We start from the raw sequence: 17,978 nt of genomic DNA, 5'->3' as shown, positions 1-17,978 counted from the left end.
TCGTGAACGATACCAGGCCACCTTCTTCAGTATTAGGCTGACAATCACAGCTAAACTGATTTTATTTACATGAACTAAGCCAAATATATTTCTAGAGAAGAGGGGCTCATGCATTACTTACAATATCCATTCTTATAAACCATAAGAAAGAGCTACTGATATTTTGTTACCAAACGTAATTGTAATGTGATTTGTTCTCGTATGCATATATGTTGTCCTGAGGTTGGTGCCACCATGAGCCCCACTGGCTGGTTGGCACAGCCATTTAAAATATCGATCCTTTAGAAAGGGCACTTTATAAGCTTCCTATGCTAATTAAGTGGCAGCCCCCATGGTCCCTTTCTGTCTTCTATTCTTATCTTACGTTTTCTGCATCCCCTCATCTTTTGTTTGCGGCCAGGCAATATCTGCGACCATTGGTGATGTTTATCATACAAATCTAAGGTCCAAGCACTATAACATAATATCAGTACTGTGGGAAGTTTCTGGGTTTTTTTTGGGGGGGGGCCCATGGAGACAAAAATCAGTGTCTAAAGTCACAGGTGACAATTATGCATGTTTACTCATGCACGTCTATATGATTGGAAGGCAGATTGTTCTGTATATGTGGAACAGTCTAAAGTAGGTACCAATAAACTAGTTATATCCTATTCCAAAGCAAAGATGATATTTTACAGAATAAACTGGCACATCTGTATGTCATATTCATTAGGTCTAATGGCCTGGGAGAAGGCAGGTAGCCAGGAAGCAGGTGAGAAGATAGGGAGCCTGACAGTCTGTCACTTTGTGCCTGACCAATGAGTTGCTGAGGACCAAGAGGCAACTCTATTGGCTCCTTGTGTTGCCTGATTCCTAGTAGCCGCAAAGCTGCCTTATGACCATTTGCTTTAGTAGCACCGAAGAACTCTCAAGAGAAGGCCAGTAGTTCCTTCATCGGGTATGATACTAAGCAGACACCAAAAGTAAGGTGCTAAGTGGCTTGAGATCCCTCTTGCTAGATATTAACCATGCAGTACTTTCAAGTACTCAGGAGAGTGGTGGTTATAATATTGGAGTGTGTTAGCCGAATTGTTCTTTAAGAGAGACAATTGGAACAGTTTAATAATCGGGATTCAGGTCAGTGTATACGCAGGATGGGCTATGCTGTTACGTTTCAATGACGAGACAAAACAGAAGTTAAACAAAACTTTCTTTACTGGATATATAGTTCAATCACACAAGAATAATAATAAAACCACACAGGCATACAAGTACTAGGAAAACAAGTTAGATATCACAGCACAGTCGCATGAGCAGGAATATCGTTGGTGGGGTATATTTACCTATAGCGTGGCTCAGCTCCGAAAACTTCCAGCTGGATGGGAGGGCGGAAGGGAAGAAAATGGGGTAGAAAACACGTGAATCCAGACCAGCCGGGAAAACGTGGATTGACCTTAGCTGTAGACTAAGGCAAAGCGGTAATCAGGAGTTTGGTATAGCAAGTGGGACAAAAGAGGTTCAAGCAGACAGAGAGGGGTCGTTGGTATGAAGAAGGGTGCCCTCTTGGCTCTGTGCAAGATGTTTTAAGGTCTTAGCTGCGAGGGGAGGGGGTGGGCTCAAACGGATTACCAGGTAGCCCGACCCCGAAGGTCAGTGATTGGTTATGATGTCAATATTCAAACTATCGATTAACTAAAGGGGAGGTGTCTGGGCAGGGGCAGGAGGTACGTGCCGGGTCACCAGTAGCGCTGACGTGATGGTTGCTATGTGTAATGGACTTCTATTGTTGGTCTGGCACGGGAGGACTTCTATTGTTAAGCTTGTCAGGTGGAGACACTTGGTCTGGGCAGGCTGATGAGTTCCTGTGTTAGTGATCAACCTTCATGTTTGCATACATGATGAGCTTAACGACTCTGGAGGCCCTGCTGGCTAGGTGTTGATCATCCTATGCAGCTGTCATTGTCTTTGCTTGCCCCCTGGTTGAATTCTGAGTTCCACAGTCTCTTCACTAACCCGTTCTGTATCAAGCTTATATTCACAAGGCATAGTTCATAAAATAGTCCCAAAATGGATGCCTCTGGTAACAAGTGCTTGGACAGCCATTGAGTGCAACAGTAGGGGAGGTTGCTGTTGGGCTGGGGCAAAAGCAGAGAGAGGTGCTAACGTTGCTCCATTAGAGTTCAAGGCTGAATGAAGCTTAAAAACGCAGCAGTGAACTACAGTACTGGGCAGCCTTGGCTATTTGCAGGGCTACGTGTATCTGTGCTTTTTTAAATTTTATTTTTAAAAATCAAAATTGTATTCCAAATTTGAGATCAACAGAATTCTACTCTCTGTATAAATTATTCAAATTAAGGAATTGGCATAATATCTTACTTTGCATTTGTCATTATGGAGATGTAACTATTTTGCATAGTTTATCCTACTTCTAGCCCTGGGCTGGGACATCACTGAGATTCAGCCCCCTCCCCAGTATTATTCAGCAATCCTGAAATTTCCTGAATACTTTCAAACATACATTTGCAAAGTACTCTCCTATTTATCTTTAAAGCAAAGGCAGGACTTCTCTTCAGGCAGCTTAACTCTATGCCCGATGGATATCTTTTCTGAGTCCTACGTAGGTGTTAATTTTGCGTATCTTTTCTGCGGAGGCACACACTTTTCTGGGAATGTGTTTTTCTTTCTGTTATTCCCTTCTTTCCCTGCTTGACTGGCTTTCTGCCCCTTGTCCCCTGGAACCTTCAACGGTCAATTCAGTGACTGCTTGAAATGTTTGGTGATGGCAGAGCTGGTCACGGACACATCTGCCTTTTCCCCCTGCTGCTGATTTTACCTGACAGGTTGCTCATATGATCCCAGCAGAAGCCGATGCTCCCAAAGAACTTCCTCTCCCCCTACCTCTTGTCTCAATTGAAAATGCCAGCCCTTTTACAAGACCTAAAAAAATTTATCATTTTATTGTTCTTAACTAGGTCTTCCCAGACCCTGCAAAACATCCTCGGATAGCCTTTAGCAGGCAGCCTCAGATGATTCTAGCGACAGTCCAGAGTGTTAATTAAATACTCTGGAATTTATGTATAAATGTAGGTATAAATGCATGCTTTTTGCAAAATGGATTTATGGCTACTGTGCGAGGTCTTGGCTAGCATTGCCTTGACTTATTTGCAGGACTGTAGTTTGCTTGCTTTATTAGATGCTTCAGTTCATTTCTCTTGAGCTTTCTCCAGCTTAATTACTGAATTAGCTCATGTGGGAGCAATGAATGCATCATATGGTGTTTTAAAATTTTTTTAATCTAACCCATCCTAGATTCTAGATGAAAATATATTATGGAATAATTCTAGATTTTATATTGTGGAATAATTCTAGATTTTTAAGTGGGCTTCTGCCACCTGACAGCAGAATGGCTTAGGCAAAGTATGACCCTAGAATAAGCTTTATTTTTAGGGATTCATTCATCTCTCTTTCTAAAATAGGAATCAAAAATTTGTAACTCCTGGACCAAATTAAGTCCCATGAGGGGTGCCATCTGTCCCAACAACTGGATTGTTCAAGAGGGCTGTTCCCCCCTCTCCTCTCTCTCTCTGTGTGCTATTTGGAAGATTATTATTTTAGCACATTTCCACACTTCTCTTCCTGCAAGGAGCTCAGACTAACATAAGAACATAAGAAAAGAAGAAGAAGAAGAAGAGATTGGATTTATACCCCGCCCTTCACTACCCAAAGGTGTCTCAGAGCAGCTTACAAACTCCTTTCCCTTCCCCTCCCCACAACAGACACCCTGTGAGGTAGGCGGGGCTGAGAGAGCTCTGACAGAAACTGCTCTTTTTCAAGGACAGCTCTTATCAGAACTATGGCTTGCCCAAGGTCATCCAGCCGGGTGCAAGTGGAGGAGTGGGGAATCAAACCCAGTTCTCCCAGATTAGAGTCCGTGCACTTAGCCACTACACCAAACTTGCCATGGTGGATCAGTCCAGTGGCCCATTCAGTCCCATTCAGTCCAACACTCAGTGTCACAGAGTGTCCAAAACCCCGGTGCCATCAGGAGGTCCACCAATGGGGCCAGAACTCTAGAAACCCTCCCACTGTTGCCCCCCAAGCACCAAGAATACAGAGCATCACTGCCCCATACATAGCATTCCATCTATAACTTGTGGCTAAGATGGACCTCTGCTTCATATGTTTATCCAATTCCCTCTTGAAGCTGTCTATGCTTGTAACCATCACCCTGTAGGTGAATAAATACTTCCTTTTATGTGTTCTAAGCTTACTGCTTGTTAATTTCATTGAGTGTCCATAAATTCTTTTATGGTGAGAAAGGTACTTCATTCTCAATCCTTTTCTGTTCCATGCATAGTTTTGTAAACCTCTATCATGTCACCCTTAATGTTCATTTATCCAGTCTAAAGAGCCCTAACCTCTTTAACCTTTCTTTATAGACAAGGTGTTCCATCCCCTTAATAATTTTAGTTGCCTTTTTCTGCATCTTTTCCAATGATATAGTATCTTTTTTTAAGGTGTGGTAACCAGAACTGTACACAATATTCCAAATGAGGCCGCACCATAAATTTATACAAGGGCATTATGATACTGGCTGATTTATTTTCAGTCCCCTTCCTAATAATCCGCAGCATAGCATTTGCCTTTTTTATTGCAGTCATACACTGAGTCGACATCTTCAATGAGTTACCTACCATGACTCCAAGATCTCTCAGTTGGTCAGTTACTGTTAGTTTGGACCCCATCAACGTATATTTATAGTTAGGATTTATGGCTACAATGTGCATTACTTTGCCCTTGCCCATGCTGAACCTCATCTGCCACATTGACAGATCCCTCTGGAGTGCGTCACGGATGATCCTCCCTGGTTCTCACCACCCTGAACAAATTAGTGTAATCCACAAACTTAACCACTTCACTGCTTACTTCCAAAAGCACCAGACCTAGTACCGAGCCCTGCAATACCCCACTACTTGCCACCTTCCACTGTGAAAACTACCCATTTATACTCAATCACTGTTTCCTGTTAATTAACCAGTTTTTAATCCACAAGAGGACTTGTTTTCAGTCCCCTTCCTAATAATCCGCAGTCTTATCCCATGACTGCTGAGGTTACTTAGGAGCCTTTGATGAGGAACTTTTATCAAAAGCTTTCTGGAAGTCAAGGTTTTTGTTGTTCAGTCGCACAGTCGAGTCCAAATCCTTGTGCCCCCATGGACCACATCATGCCAGGCCCTCCTGTCTTCCATCTTGCTCCGGAGTTTGCTTAATTTCATGTTCATTGCATCGATAACACTGTCTAACCATCTCATCCTTTGCCATCCCCTTCTTCTTTGACATTCAATCTTTCCCAGCATCAGGGTCTTCTCCAGTGAGTGCTCCCTTCTCATTTGGTAGCCAAAGTATTTGAGCTTCAGCTTCAGTATCTGGCCTTCCAGGGAACAGTCAGGGTTGATTATTTTAGGATTGAATGATTTGATCTCTGTGCAGTCCAAGGGACTCTCAAGAGTCTTCTCCAGCACCATAATTCAAAAGAATCTATTCTTCAGTGCTTGGCCTTCCTTATAGTCCAACTCTCGCAGCCCTACATTACTACTGGGAATACCATTGCTTTGACCATACAGACTTTTGTTGGCAGGGTGATGCCTCTATTTTTTATTATGCTGTCTAGGTTTGCCATCACTTTCCCCCCCAAGGAGCAGGTGTCTTTTAATTTCATGGCTGCAGTCACCGTCTGCAGTGATCGTGGATCCCAGGAAAGTGAAGTCTGTCACTGCTTCCAAGACTTCTATTTGCCAAGGAGTGATGGGGCCGGATGCCATGATCTTAGTTTTTTTGATGTTGAGTTTCAAGCCAATTTTTGTAAACAACATCTATTCGGTCATTCTTATCTACCCCCTCAAGGAACTCCAGATGGTGAGTGAGACAAGGTCTTTCCTTACAGAATCCTTCTAATTCTTCCTCAATAGTTTCTGTTCTTCAATGTGTCTGCTAATTCTCTCTTTAATAATGGATTGATGAGTCAGGGCTTCCCTTTGCAGAAGCCATGTGGTTTTTCCCTCAGCAGGCTTTGTCCCTCTATGTGCCTAGCAGGGCCAGATTTAGATGAAAAGAGGCCCTAGGCTATTCCACTTGTGAGGCCCCCCCAATCCCCCACCCTTACGACTAGAAGAAAATGGAGGAGTGTTATATACTGGTACTTACCTTTAAAGTCCTACATGGCCAGGGTCCGACTTACCTGAGGGACCGCCTTTCCCCACATATACCCCCAAGAGCACTTCGGTCCGGGGCACAACATCGCCTGGTGGTTCCAGGCCCTCGGGAGGCAAGGCTCGCCGTGACTAGGGCCAGATCCTTTTCAGTGGCAGCCCCTACCTGGTGGAACGTGCTCCCGGAGGAGATCAGGGCCCTGCGGGACCTTATGCAGTTCTGCAGGGCCTGTAAGACAGAGCTCTTCCACCAGGCTTTCACATAGGGGCCGCCACTACCACTGCCACCCATGCGGTGGACAACATCGGGGTTAAGGATGGCCTGGGAAGATCCGTCACAATTTCTGCGTGACTGATACCACTGGATTTACCTGGTTAGGATACGCTATAGGTTAACATAATCTCTGGAGAACTGTCTGTTTACCATCTGGCACGTATCCAGAGACCATCTTGTTTTTAAATTGAGTACAACTGTTATTAATGTTTTTATTGTTTTTATCTGTTTTATATGGGCTTTGCCCCTTGTAAGGCACCCTGAGCCCGCTCCACGGGGAGGGTGGAGTAAAAATCTCAATAAATAAAATAAATAAATACAAAACTGAGTGATGATGACAGGTATTTAAAATTCTGCAATTCACCATTTCTCCTCTAAAGGACATAGATGTTATTGTTAAATACCATAGTGATTGAAAAAAATGCATAAATGTTAAAATTAATACTGAAAAGCTTTTGCAATAACTGAACTTTGTAAACCTTTTGTGGAATAAGCATTAATTTTTAGGAAAATTAAGTTGTAATGTTATTCTTAAAAAAACACCTTGAGTTTACAAGTTATATTGCCTGGGAAGTGTAAATAATATGATCATGATTACCTGACAGTGTGGCACTTTTAGAATCTACTTTATGTTGTCATTAAACAGTCAGTTTTAAAACATATATTAAGAAGTAAATTACAACCATCAAATACAGTAAGACTAAACAATTTTTCTAGCCTTCCTCATAGCAAAATCATCCAAAACTTCATCAAAATTCGAATTCGTTTGTCTAAGTTTGTCACTTTCAGTGTAAGAATGCTCAGTGCAGAAAACCTCTCTTGAGACATTGTGGTCCTGAATTCATTTTTCATTCTTTTGAGTCTTGAAAAACTCCTCTCTCCCGAGCAGTTAGTGACCATAAAGCTAAGAAATAGCCACAAGATTTCTTCCACATTAGGAAAGGCCATCTGAATTTTTTCCTTGTATATAATTTGATAAAGGTCTGTATGAGACAGAGAGTGCTCTTCTGTAAGCCTATGGCTTTGTCTCACATACAGGTGAAAGTGCAAAAGGTCATCAATAAGTTTCAGGTCAATATCTTCTGGGTATGCTTCTAACTGTCAGAGTTCGATAGTCAGATCACACCACACAGCGCTTCATAAGAAGTATTCTATTTATTGGTAGTTCATAAGTATGACATGTGAACTTCTTTTGTCAGGAATGGCCCAAAGCAGCAGGGCACAACACCCATGTTGTGCTTTCTGTCCTTGGAGTTGTTAAGGCTCCTTGTTGTGGTTAGTGTAGTAGCTAAGCTTGGTATTGAAGAGCAACACGCTCTAACAAGTGGCCTGCATGGCAACAACCAGGGCTTTTTTTTGTAGAAAAAGCCCAGCAGGAACTCATTAGCATAATAGGCCACACCCAGCACCAGAAACTCATTAGCATATTAGGCCATACACCCCTGACAGTGCAGCTCATTAGCATAGTAGGCCATATCCCCATGCCTTCCCTTGGACAGGCTGGGGAAGGCACGGGGAGGCATTTAAATGCCTCCCCAATCCTTCCAGGGGCCCCCTGGCTCACCCGCCTTGGAGTTGCCAGGGTGTGTGTGTCGCTCACCAGGCCTTCCCTCTGTAGCCACGCACGCAGAGGTTTTGGCTGTAGTGGGCGTGGCCAACTCTGAAGCCAGCCGGAACTCCATTCCTGTGCATTCCTGTCCAAAAATAGCCCTGGCAACAACCATGTTCAAAGCAGTCCCAGTGACCTGGTTCACTTTATCTTGAGGCTGACTCTTATTTGGAGTCATGTATCATGGCAAGAGCCCTGACCTGGATGTCTCAGGCTAGCCCTATCTCAGTAGATTTTGGAAGCTAAGCAGGGCTGGCCCTGGTTTGTATTTGAATGGGAGACCACCAAGGAAGTCCAGGGTCACTACACAGAGACAGGCAATGGAAAATGACCTCTGTTTGGCTCTTGCCTTGAAAATCCTATAGGGTCGCCAGAAGTCAGCTGCAGCTTGACAGCACTTTCCACCACCATCTTGGCAAGAACAATAACAAGGGATCAGTTCTCCTGTTGGCTAACTCCACCGCTTACTTTGCTGCTAAAGATTTGCTTCTGACTTCTTGTGCTGCAAACGTCCAAAGTGGTCAGGTTACTCCCCCGTTATCTTTTTAGTTATCATCGAATGTTTTTCTTAATGTCCATTTAGAAAACACAAAACAGAACCCTTTATTGATTTGTATGTATTGTCAGAATTGCTTTAATTGCATCAAATGACATAATTGGTGTAAATAGGTGTAATGATGTCATTAGCATGTATGATTGTGACATTTAACAATGTAATTAAAATGTGTAATGACATGGTAAATGTCCTTATTAAACTACGCAAGAAAAGTGCTGCAGGTGGATAGGGCATGATTTTTTATTTTTTATTTTTTAAAATTCAATACCACTGTCATTCTTTTAAGAACTGTTATCGTGGTTGGATTGTATTGAAGCTTGATTTTTTTTAAAAAATGAATATTGCCTAGTTCTGCAGTTTGGAGGGGGGAGAAGTGGCGAGCCAAGTCTTTAAGGCCGTGTTTGGCAGTTGAACTCTCTGCTTGGAGTCTGTCATCCTTTTCTGTTCTGTCTAGGAAAGAGAATGTTGCTACGTTGAAATGTTACTTGGATCCATTATTTAAGAGAGTATATTCTGCATTTATGTTGAAACACAAGTTCAAAAGTATTCAGGATTGCTTATGTCCCATTGCTGTTGCTGAATTGTGTTACTGAATTTAAAAAGGATGCAGTTTTCCTCCAGTGCTGCTACCAGGGAGATGGCTTTGGCCATTTCTGAATGTATAATGATTAGAGCGTGACCTAAAGATTTCTTTGTGCAGTTTGGTGGAGCCTAGGTAAACTGGATTTTAAATTTAACATTGTTTAAATCGGAGGAGAATAGTAGACCTGTGTGTTGTAGTGGTTAGAGTGTCTGATTCAGATCTGGGAGACCCAGATTTAATTCCCACTCTGCCATGGAAGCTTGCTGGGTGACCTTGGGCAAGTCACATAGCCTAATCCACCTCATGGCAGGTGGAGGGGGTTGTTTCAGGATAAAATCAAGGTGATGAGAACAGTGTTCTAAGCTCCTTTGCTTTGATATTAGGGAGAAAATGGGTATAAATATCTAAATACTTGGGTCTGCAAAATGACTCACAAAGTGACTGATGATCCCCAGCCCTAAAGCTATATCAGGCTGTCCTCGGCCAGGGCCAGGGCCTTTTTGGTCCTGGCCCCAACCTGGTGGAACTCTCTGCTAAATGCCACCAGGGCTCTGTGGGACCTTATGCAATTCCACAGGGCCTGTAAGGCAGAGATGTTTCATTAGGCCTTTCATTGAGGACAGCAATGGTTTCCATCCAGTTGCTTCCCGTATCCGCTTTGCCCTCCTCTCCGCTGCCCGTGAAGCAGCTGGCAGTCTGAAATGGGACCGATTAATATACACCATCTTCTTGTTTGAAATATGTTATTAATATTTTAATTGTTTTATTTTGATGTTTTTATGAATGATGTACAGAGCTGCTTGGGTGATTAACACATTTAATAAATAAATACATAAAATAAAGCAACAACAAAATTAATTAAAGTCATGAAAATTCCCCAAAGCCTTACAGTTGATTGTGTGACAATTTTGTAATTCAGTTTTTATTGCATAGTCCATTGTCTACTATTCTGTTGTATCTGTTGTATTGTGTTTTAATTGTGTTCACCTTGAGGCTCAAAGAGTAATGTGGACTATAAATGAAGTAAGTGAATAAATAAATCATAAGAACATAGGAAGATCCCTGCTGGAGCAGACCCATGGTCCAGCATCCTATCTCACACAGTGGCCAGCCAGTTACTCTAGAGGGCATAGAGATGAAGGCCTTCCTTGGGTGTTGCCTCCTCCTGGTACTGGTATTCAGATGTTGACTACCTCTGAATGTGGAGGTTCCCTTTAGTCACCATGGCTAGTAGACACTAATAGACCTATGCTCCATGAATCTATCTAGTTCCCCTTTTAAAGCTGTCTGTTCCTGTGGCACTACATCCTCTGATAACGAATTCCAGCTTTTAATTATTGTTTGTGCAAAGAAGTATTTCATTTTTTCTGCCGTACTGCCTATCAGCTTAATTGGATGCCCTCAAGTTCTAGTATTTTGGGACAGTGAGAAAAAGTACTCTCTGTCTGCTTCGTCTGTCCCGTGCATAATTTTATAAACCTCTATCATGCCTGTCTTTAGTAGTCTCTTAAACTGAAAAGTCCCAGACTCTTCAACCTTTCCTCTTAGGGAAGGTTCTTCAACCCCTTAATTATCTACATCGCCCTCTTCCATACTTTTTTCTGCTTGCCCTCTTCTGTGCTCTTTTCAACTGTATCCCCACATAATGGATAGGGGAATATTGACATTGCAATGAGAGATCTCTGTTCATTTTATTTTTCAGAATTAGCACTGGTGTCCAGTCTATAGAACAGTGGATTCTAAGGTTGTCAACTCTGGGTTGGGAAATTCTTGGAGATTTGAGAGTGGAGCCTGGAGTGGGTGGGATGTGAGGAAGGCAGGGGACTCAGTGGGGTATAATACCATAGGAGTCACCCTTCAAAACAGTCTTTTTCTCCAGGGGAACTGATACCTGTAGTTTGGAGATAAGTTGTAATTCCGGGAGATCTTCAGAGTAATAGACTATGGCATCACTTCCTGGTAACCCCCCTCCCTTCTCCAACCACCTGGAAACCCTAGCTGATTCTGCCACCTCCTTGAGTCTTGGGGTTTGGGAATGGGCAGAGAGCTAGTACTGAGGCCTCCAAAGAAGTCAAAGAAAACCAGACATTTAAAAATGCTGCACAACGATGTTTGGACATGGGTGGTGGTGTCACGATTGTGTCAGAAATTTGGAATAATTTCCCAGCTGCTCCGTGGGAGCTTGCACAAGTACATACCACACAAAGTTTAAAATAACATTCAATTGCATTTTCCCAGAGACAAAAAAAAAAGTAATTGCAATTTGAATTGAGTTCTGGGGAAATGTGATAGCTCTAGAGGAAAGGAATTTTGAAAAGACATCTGCATCCCCCCGTAACAAATAAGTCAAACTAATTAACAATCCTGGTTCTCTTTCCCATAAATTATTTAAAGCGGTCCCACATTGTAAACATATAAGATATTTTCTGTGAAGCAGGCCGAATTCTAATGCAAGAGAAGTATTGATTGATTGATTGAAACTTTCTTTCAATACAAGATCAGCTTCAAAGAATCAGCAAGTGACAAAACACAGCAATGTGACATGCATAAAACAATGAACAGAAATTAAGAGGGGGGGACAAGAAAAGTAAAACCCTCCTCCAACAGGCAGGCAAAACTACTAGGACTCAGTCAGCTGCTTGAGTATCCCACATGCCTGTAGGCAAAATTCGGCAACTTTGTGCATTATCTTCTGAGAGGAATCTGCAAGGAGGAGAGAGACATAAAGTTGTTCAGATCTTCCCAGTATAGCTGACAGAATTGGAGCAATACACTGATGTTGAATGTCATTGTAGAATAGGCAATGCAGTGGAACATGTTCAATAGACTCTACTTTCCCTGTACGACATGGACAAAGCTGTTGAGAGAGCAGGACATAATGGTATCTGCCTTCCAGAAGGGCTGAAGGTAGAGCATTAGAATGTGTCCGGCAGGCCCATAGCCATAAATTTTTTAGGGAGGGGCAAATGAGTACAGTGGTGGTCAGCCCAGGTAGCCGCCCTGAGCCTGCTTTGCGGGGAGGGCGGGGTATAAATTTGATAATAAATAAATAAATATTTATTTACTTTATTGTTTATTTATTTATACTTTATTATTTACCAGTTTTTTACTTGAGACTCAAGGTGGATTACATGGTGTAGAACATAATCAAACGGCATGAGATATATAATAAACAATGCAATAAGACTAGGCTTACAAAAATTACAAAAATGCAAAGAAAGTATCAAGCATGCTATGTCAAGCAATGCAGAAAATGGAATTACAAAAAATGAAAACAATGCTGTAAGACCACAGTAGAACATGCAAAAAATCAGTTATATATAGTGTACACTGTGGCATAGACTACAGTCCTTTTCTTTATATAAGCTTTATAAAAATGCCCATCCAAGCAGCTTTTACATAGTTTGAAGAATTAAAGAAGTGTGAGAGCCTTCTTCCAGTTACTGAAACCTGAAACTGCAAATTCAACCTTCTTTTCTCTGTAAATCACTAACTCAAGGCTTTTAATAGTGCCCTGTGAATGAGATTCCTGTGGGTTAGCATATATTAACAAAAAGAAGATTTGTGCTCACTTACCTTTGGACCTAAATTCCTTATTATTTGTCTCCTGTCAAAAATAATTTCCCCAGCAATAAGAGTTCTATGGGGTTATTGTGAAACACTGTCCTGTTCTCTCTGCTAGCCTGAAGCTACAGTGGGGCATCTTGGGGCCATGGCCCCTTAATTATATGCCACGGCCCACAAAACTTTTTCTTATAATGTTTTATAAAATTTTAAAAAGGTTAACTTTAGCTGCACCGCTGCGCCATCATGCCCAGGCCTGCCTGGACGCACCCAGTGTGCCTTCTCCTGGCTCCAGCCTGCCACTCCGCTGCATTCTCCAGCCATGCGCAGGCCTTCTCCAGATGGCTGGTGCACCTGTACCTGCCTTCCTCTCTGTCCAACAGATTCCCTGAGACTCTTCCTGAATCGCCCTTCCAGTAGCCTGTCTGTCAGGTCCTGCCTGCTCCTGACTTGCTCAGTTGAACCACATGACCTGCCTCACCTGTTCACCCTCCCTACATTCTGGTGGCCAGTAGCCCATTTGACTTAACTGCTCACTCAGCTGACCCTGCAGAAGAATGGTAGGCTTGGCCAGGAGAAAGTGGGTGGAGGTTCTCCTGGGAAGAACAACCCTTTTCAGCCTAACAGCGGGGCTGGTGTGTTCGTCAGCTGTTAGATGTAAATAACTGCCACACATTAACACCCCCCCCATTTCACTCCACCTTGCTTGGAAGTGGAGGGGGTTGCAGTGAGAGGGATCACTGAAATGGCTTGCATCTATTTCAGCCTAGGAGCTGACAGGTGCACCAGCCCCACTGTTAGGCTGAAATGGATGCAAGCCATTTCAGCAATCCCTCTCTTCCCACCACGAGCTACATGAATCTCCTAAAAAAACGTGAAGGGTTGTGGGAGGGTCGTGGATAGGGATGGGGTCGAACCTTGGTTTGTGAACCACGACCCAGCAATTCTCATGAGGAATTTAGGATCATGATGCAGTTCTTGCCCATCCCTAACCCGGAATATTCCACAATATTGAGGGCCAGTGTGGTGTAGTGGTTGGTGGGTCAGACTAGAATCTTGGATACCCAGGCTTGAATCCCCACTGCTCAGTGACCTTGGACCAGTCTCTTTCTTTCTGCCTAAACAGCCTCACAGGGTGGTGCTTATGAAGATAAAGTGAAACAGAGTGGAATTATGTTGTAACCTGCCTTGATTCCCCAGTGGGGAGAAAAGAAGGGCTATAACAACCCAAATAAGTACTGTGTACCAAGTACTTATACATGTGTATATGGAGGAGGGAGATGTCGCGGTCTGTTCCAGAGGAGCCCTAGACCAGGGGTGTCAAACATAAGGCTGGAACCAGCCCATCTAGGGCTCTTATTCAGCCCATGAACAACTGGTGCAACGAAGAGAACAGGAGGCTGCTTGGGGGGAAGTGGGTGGAGCTATTCCAATTTTGGCTTCAGCATGGCAGAACAATCAGCACTCAAGGAGAACCTCTTTGCTTCAATGGCAGCCTCACTGATAAGGCTACTGATAGGGCTACTCACTGATAAGTTGGGAGCCACCGTAGCCGCATCCATGTTGGTACAGGATTCCAAGGTGAGGTTGCACATCTCTCTGCTCAGCCTACAGCTCTGAGGATACTGTTCCAGATGGCTGCAGGGACTGGCATTTGCATGTGGGGATGTTCAGATGATCCTCTGCTGGGGCCTGCTGGTGGCCAGCACTGCCGCTGTATTTGCAGCCCCCCCCCTTGCGGCAGCTGTGCTTTGGCCCATTGGGTGGCATTCTTCGGCAGTTTCTTCCATACATCAGGGGCCTAGACCTTCCACCGAGCATGCAACTCGGTGGCTGGGCCTCCCTCCCCCATGGACCACCTTGCAACCTTCAGCCATAGGCGGCTGCCACCTCGTGGGGGAGTGGTGATGGTGATCTCTGGTTATACGGCCTTGTGTGTGCAGTGCCTGCTCCCCCCTCAGATGATATGTCGGCCTTTGGCCTGTGGTGGCTGCAGCCATATGGGAGTGGCATGGCTTGCTGACCATCTATTGCTTGAACCCCCAGCATTGGATTGCCTGGTAGTCTTGGTCAGAGGTGGCTACCACTGCATAGGTATCTCTGGTGTATTGAGCTTTGCATGGGCTGGGTCCCGCTGTGCATATGACCTTGGACCTGGGCTGCCCCCCCACTTCTGTAAGGTGTGGGTTTAGTTCAACTCATCTTCCCAGTCCCCTTCCATGGTGGCTCAGAGGCAGGGGGGAGCTCGCAACACCCAGCTGCTTCACATTTTTACTCTGGGATGCAGGCTCACAGCATTGGTTGCAGGAGTGGGCTGGGGAAGCTGCTTCTTCTCCACAGTGCAGGCATGTCTGCCCAGCACTGCACTGCTGACTCTCCAGCCCACCCATGCGAGTTTTCCTCTGCACCCACCCCAGCCCATGGGCCTTGCAGTGAGGACGCGCTGACTTGGAGCTAACCAATTGCTGTCCTTTATAAACTCTCAGGTACTTGGCATTACATTTTATGGCACACATGGCCCAACCTGACAAAATCACGTTTATGTCAGATCCCGCCCTCATAACAAATGAGTTCACGCCTTTGCCCTGGATCTTTAGGGAGGTCCATTTGGGGGACAGGGAGGCTTCCACCAGGCAAGGGTGCAAAAAAGCTCTTATAAACGAGTGGAAGAAATTGCACACTTCTTTGGACTGAAGCCATAACATTTTTGTGGTGCCTCCTCCATGGAGTTCAGTATGGCATGCATATTATTATTAGGGATGTGAACAGAAACTCTGTGTATGTAATTTTATATTCATTTAGTAGATTAGAGCTACGTTTGATGGTAATAACCAACATGATGAGATGAGCCAGCCTTAGAACATCAGCATAATCAGGAAACAACTGGGGTATGCTTAGGGCTGTCAAGCCCCTAGTGGGGGCAGGGGATCCCGCACCCCCAGGTCTCATTGTTTGCTGCTGCTACAAGCAGTGGTGGGAGAAAAATTAAAGAAAAATAAGGCCTCATCTCCTTACTGGATGTTCATACCATAGAGTTTCTGGTGATTCTTAGAGCTAGCTTTTTAACTTCCAGGTCGCTCAAGGAGTCAACAGGAACTCTATGGCCAGAACTTTCTGTAAGTAGACATGGCTTTGTTTTTCTTTTTAATTTTTTCTCCTGGAATGATACCCTCCACCCTTCTGCTGGTTGCCAGGCTCTGCCTGGCAAACCTAAGCCCATTGCACTGGTCCACCCCTCATCCCTACTACAGCAGACATTCAAGTAACTCTTGTTTCTTCCTCTTCATCTTTGGGAGGACATGACAACAAAATGTGGTTTTATTATGTATGCTTTAAATTGTCAGCTGCCGTGGTGGCCCTTGTAATGGCAGTGTGAAGAAATGTTGTTTTTCCCTGAGAGGTTTGAAATAAGCAAAACCTCCACTTTGTGTTTTAAAAGTTTTCTCTCTCTCTCTGGGCAGAAAACAGGCTGGGAAGGAGGATGCCAAGCTCATTTCAGCTATCTCTTAAGAAATGCTTATGAGTCTAGCTAGAGACAATGGGATGGCCAAACACCCCTCTTCTCCCCCCTTTAAGCAGGAAACAGAGGTTTAGAGGAATGAAATGCTAGAGGGACTCCAGGAAGAATCTTCAGGAAAAGCTTCCTCAACTTGGCCTGACTGGATCTGTGAGGGGAGAAGCAGATATGATAAAAACTCCTTGCAGCAGGAAGGAGGTCTCTTTCTTTGGGTGCTGAGTCCCTGAGAGCATGCAGACAAAGGCAGCCATTTTTTACCATGTGCTGGCCTAAAGAGCTGGAGGGAGCTTATGGGTAAAGGGAGCTTTGCAGGGATTTGTAATTACTTTTTTAACATATAATTTTTATTGGATTTCCAATCAAGTTTACATACACATCAATTACAAATTTACATAGACATCAATCTCAATAATAATAAAATATATAATTCCAACTATAACAGATCACCACATAGGTCATATTTTAACATCTGATAGGGCATGTATAGACAGAGTGTTATGTTCTGGGTTTATTCTATGCTGTTTGAATTGCCCTCTAGTATCCTAGTTCCATCATTATGGCCCCGGTCACACGGGCCGGATATCGCGGGGGGGAGGCGTGGCTAATTGCCCCGGCACAGTTTGATCCACGATTATGCAATCAGACACGCTGGCGGCACACCATGGGTCCGTCCCTCCGCGCCGGCGGGTAAATGAGGGTGGCGATCACACGATGATCCTGCAGTGCGGCAAAGAAGTGGCATGGTGCGATCACACCAGCAATGGCTAGGCACCGCTGCTGTGACAAACGGGGTCGTTTTTTTAAAAGCCGAAACGGCACTTTCGCTTTCCTCTTTGTGCACATGCGCTGTTGGGTTCTTGTGTGCATCTTGTGGAGACTTGGAGAAAAAAACCCTGTTTGTGAAGGGACATGGGTGGGCACTGGATGCTATCACCGGAAACGCGATCAGATGCCAGCCCTTGCCCCGCGGGAAGCCTCGGGTTCGCCACGGGAGCTCGACGCTAACCAGATGTTGCGGTGTGATCGCACCCGGAAAATCTGCCTATCTTCCGTCTCTGTATCGTGGCTAATGCTCCGTGTGACCGCAGCCTAAGATTGGCTGTCTAATAAAGACCAACAATTGGTTCTGAAGCCACATAAGGTAACCAATCACAGAACTCTGCTTAGGTCCAATCAGACCTTCTGTATATAGTTACATTGTATATAGTTCACTACTGGAATTGTATAAATTTGAATGCCGCTCTTTGCAAAGCAGTCCTGAGCTGAGCAATGTTTTGAATAAAGCCTTTCTTCGTTTGACCATCGTCTCCTTCCTTCAATACCTGAAACAGAGGGACTGAGGATTTGCATTTTACCCATTTCTTTTGGATCCCTTGCTCAATCTGGTGCTGTGCTAAAAGTATGCTTGTAAACATTTTCTTTTTAATAAATACTTTATAACTTTTGAGGCTGGCAGTGGTTCTCTGCACCATATAGACCTCAACCGTCTCAGACTCACTTTTTAAAAAGGAGCACTAGGGGAAGGCAGCCAGTAGGTAAGTGGCTATTCCTCCAGGAGTGTGCAAGGTAGTAAACTGTCCCCGTGGTGACCAGGTGCTGGGCAGTGGGAGACACAGAGGCAAGGCATAAGAACTTGGCAAGGAAGCTGGGAATACTGATCCTTCCATTGGTCAAGTGGTAGTGGCAA

The sequence above is a fragment of the Gekko japonicus genome, unplaced genomic scaffold (assembly GCF_001447785.1).
Source record: "Gekko japonicus isolate JY-2015 unplaced genomic scaffold, Gekko_japonicus_V1.1 scaffold6, whole genome shotgun sequence".
NCBI classification, from domain to species: Eukaryota; Metazoa; Chordata; class Lepidosauria; order Squamata; family Gekkonidae; genus Gekko; species Gekko japonicus.
The sequence above is the reverse complement of the archived record's forward strand: the minus strand, read 5'-3'. Positions refer to the sequence as shown.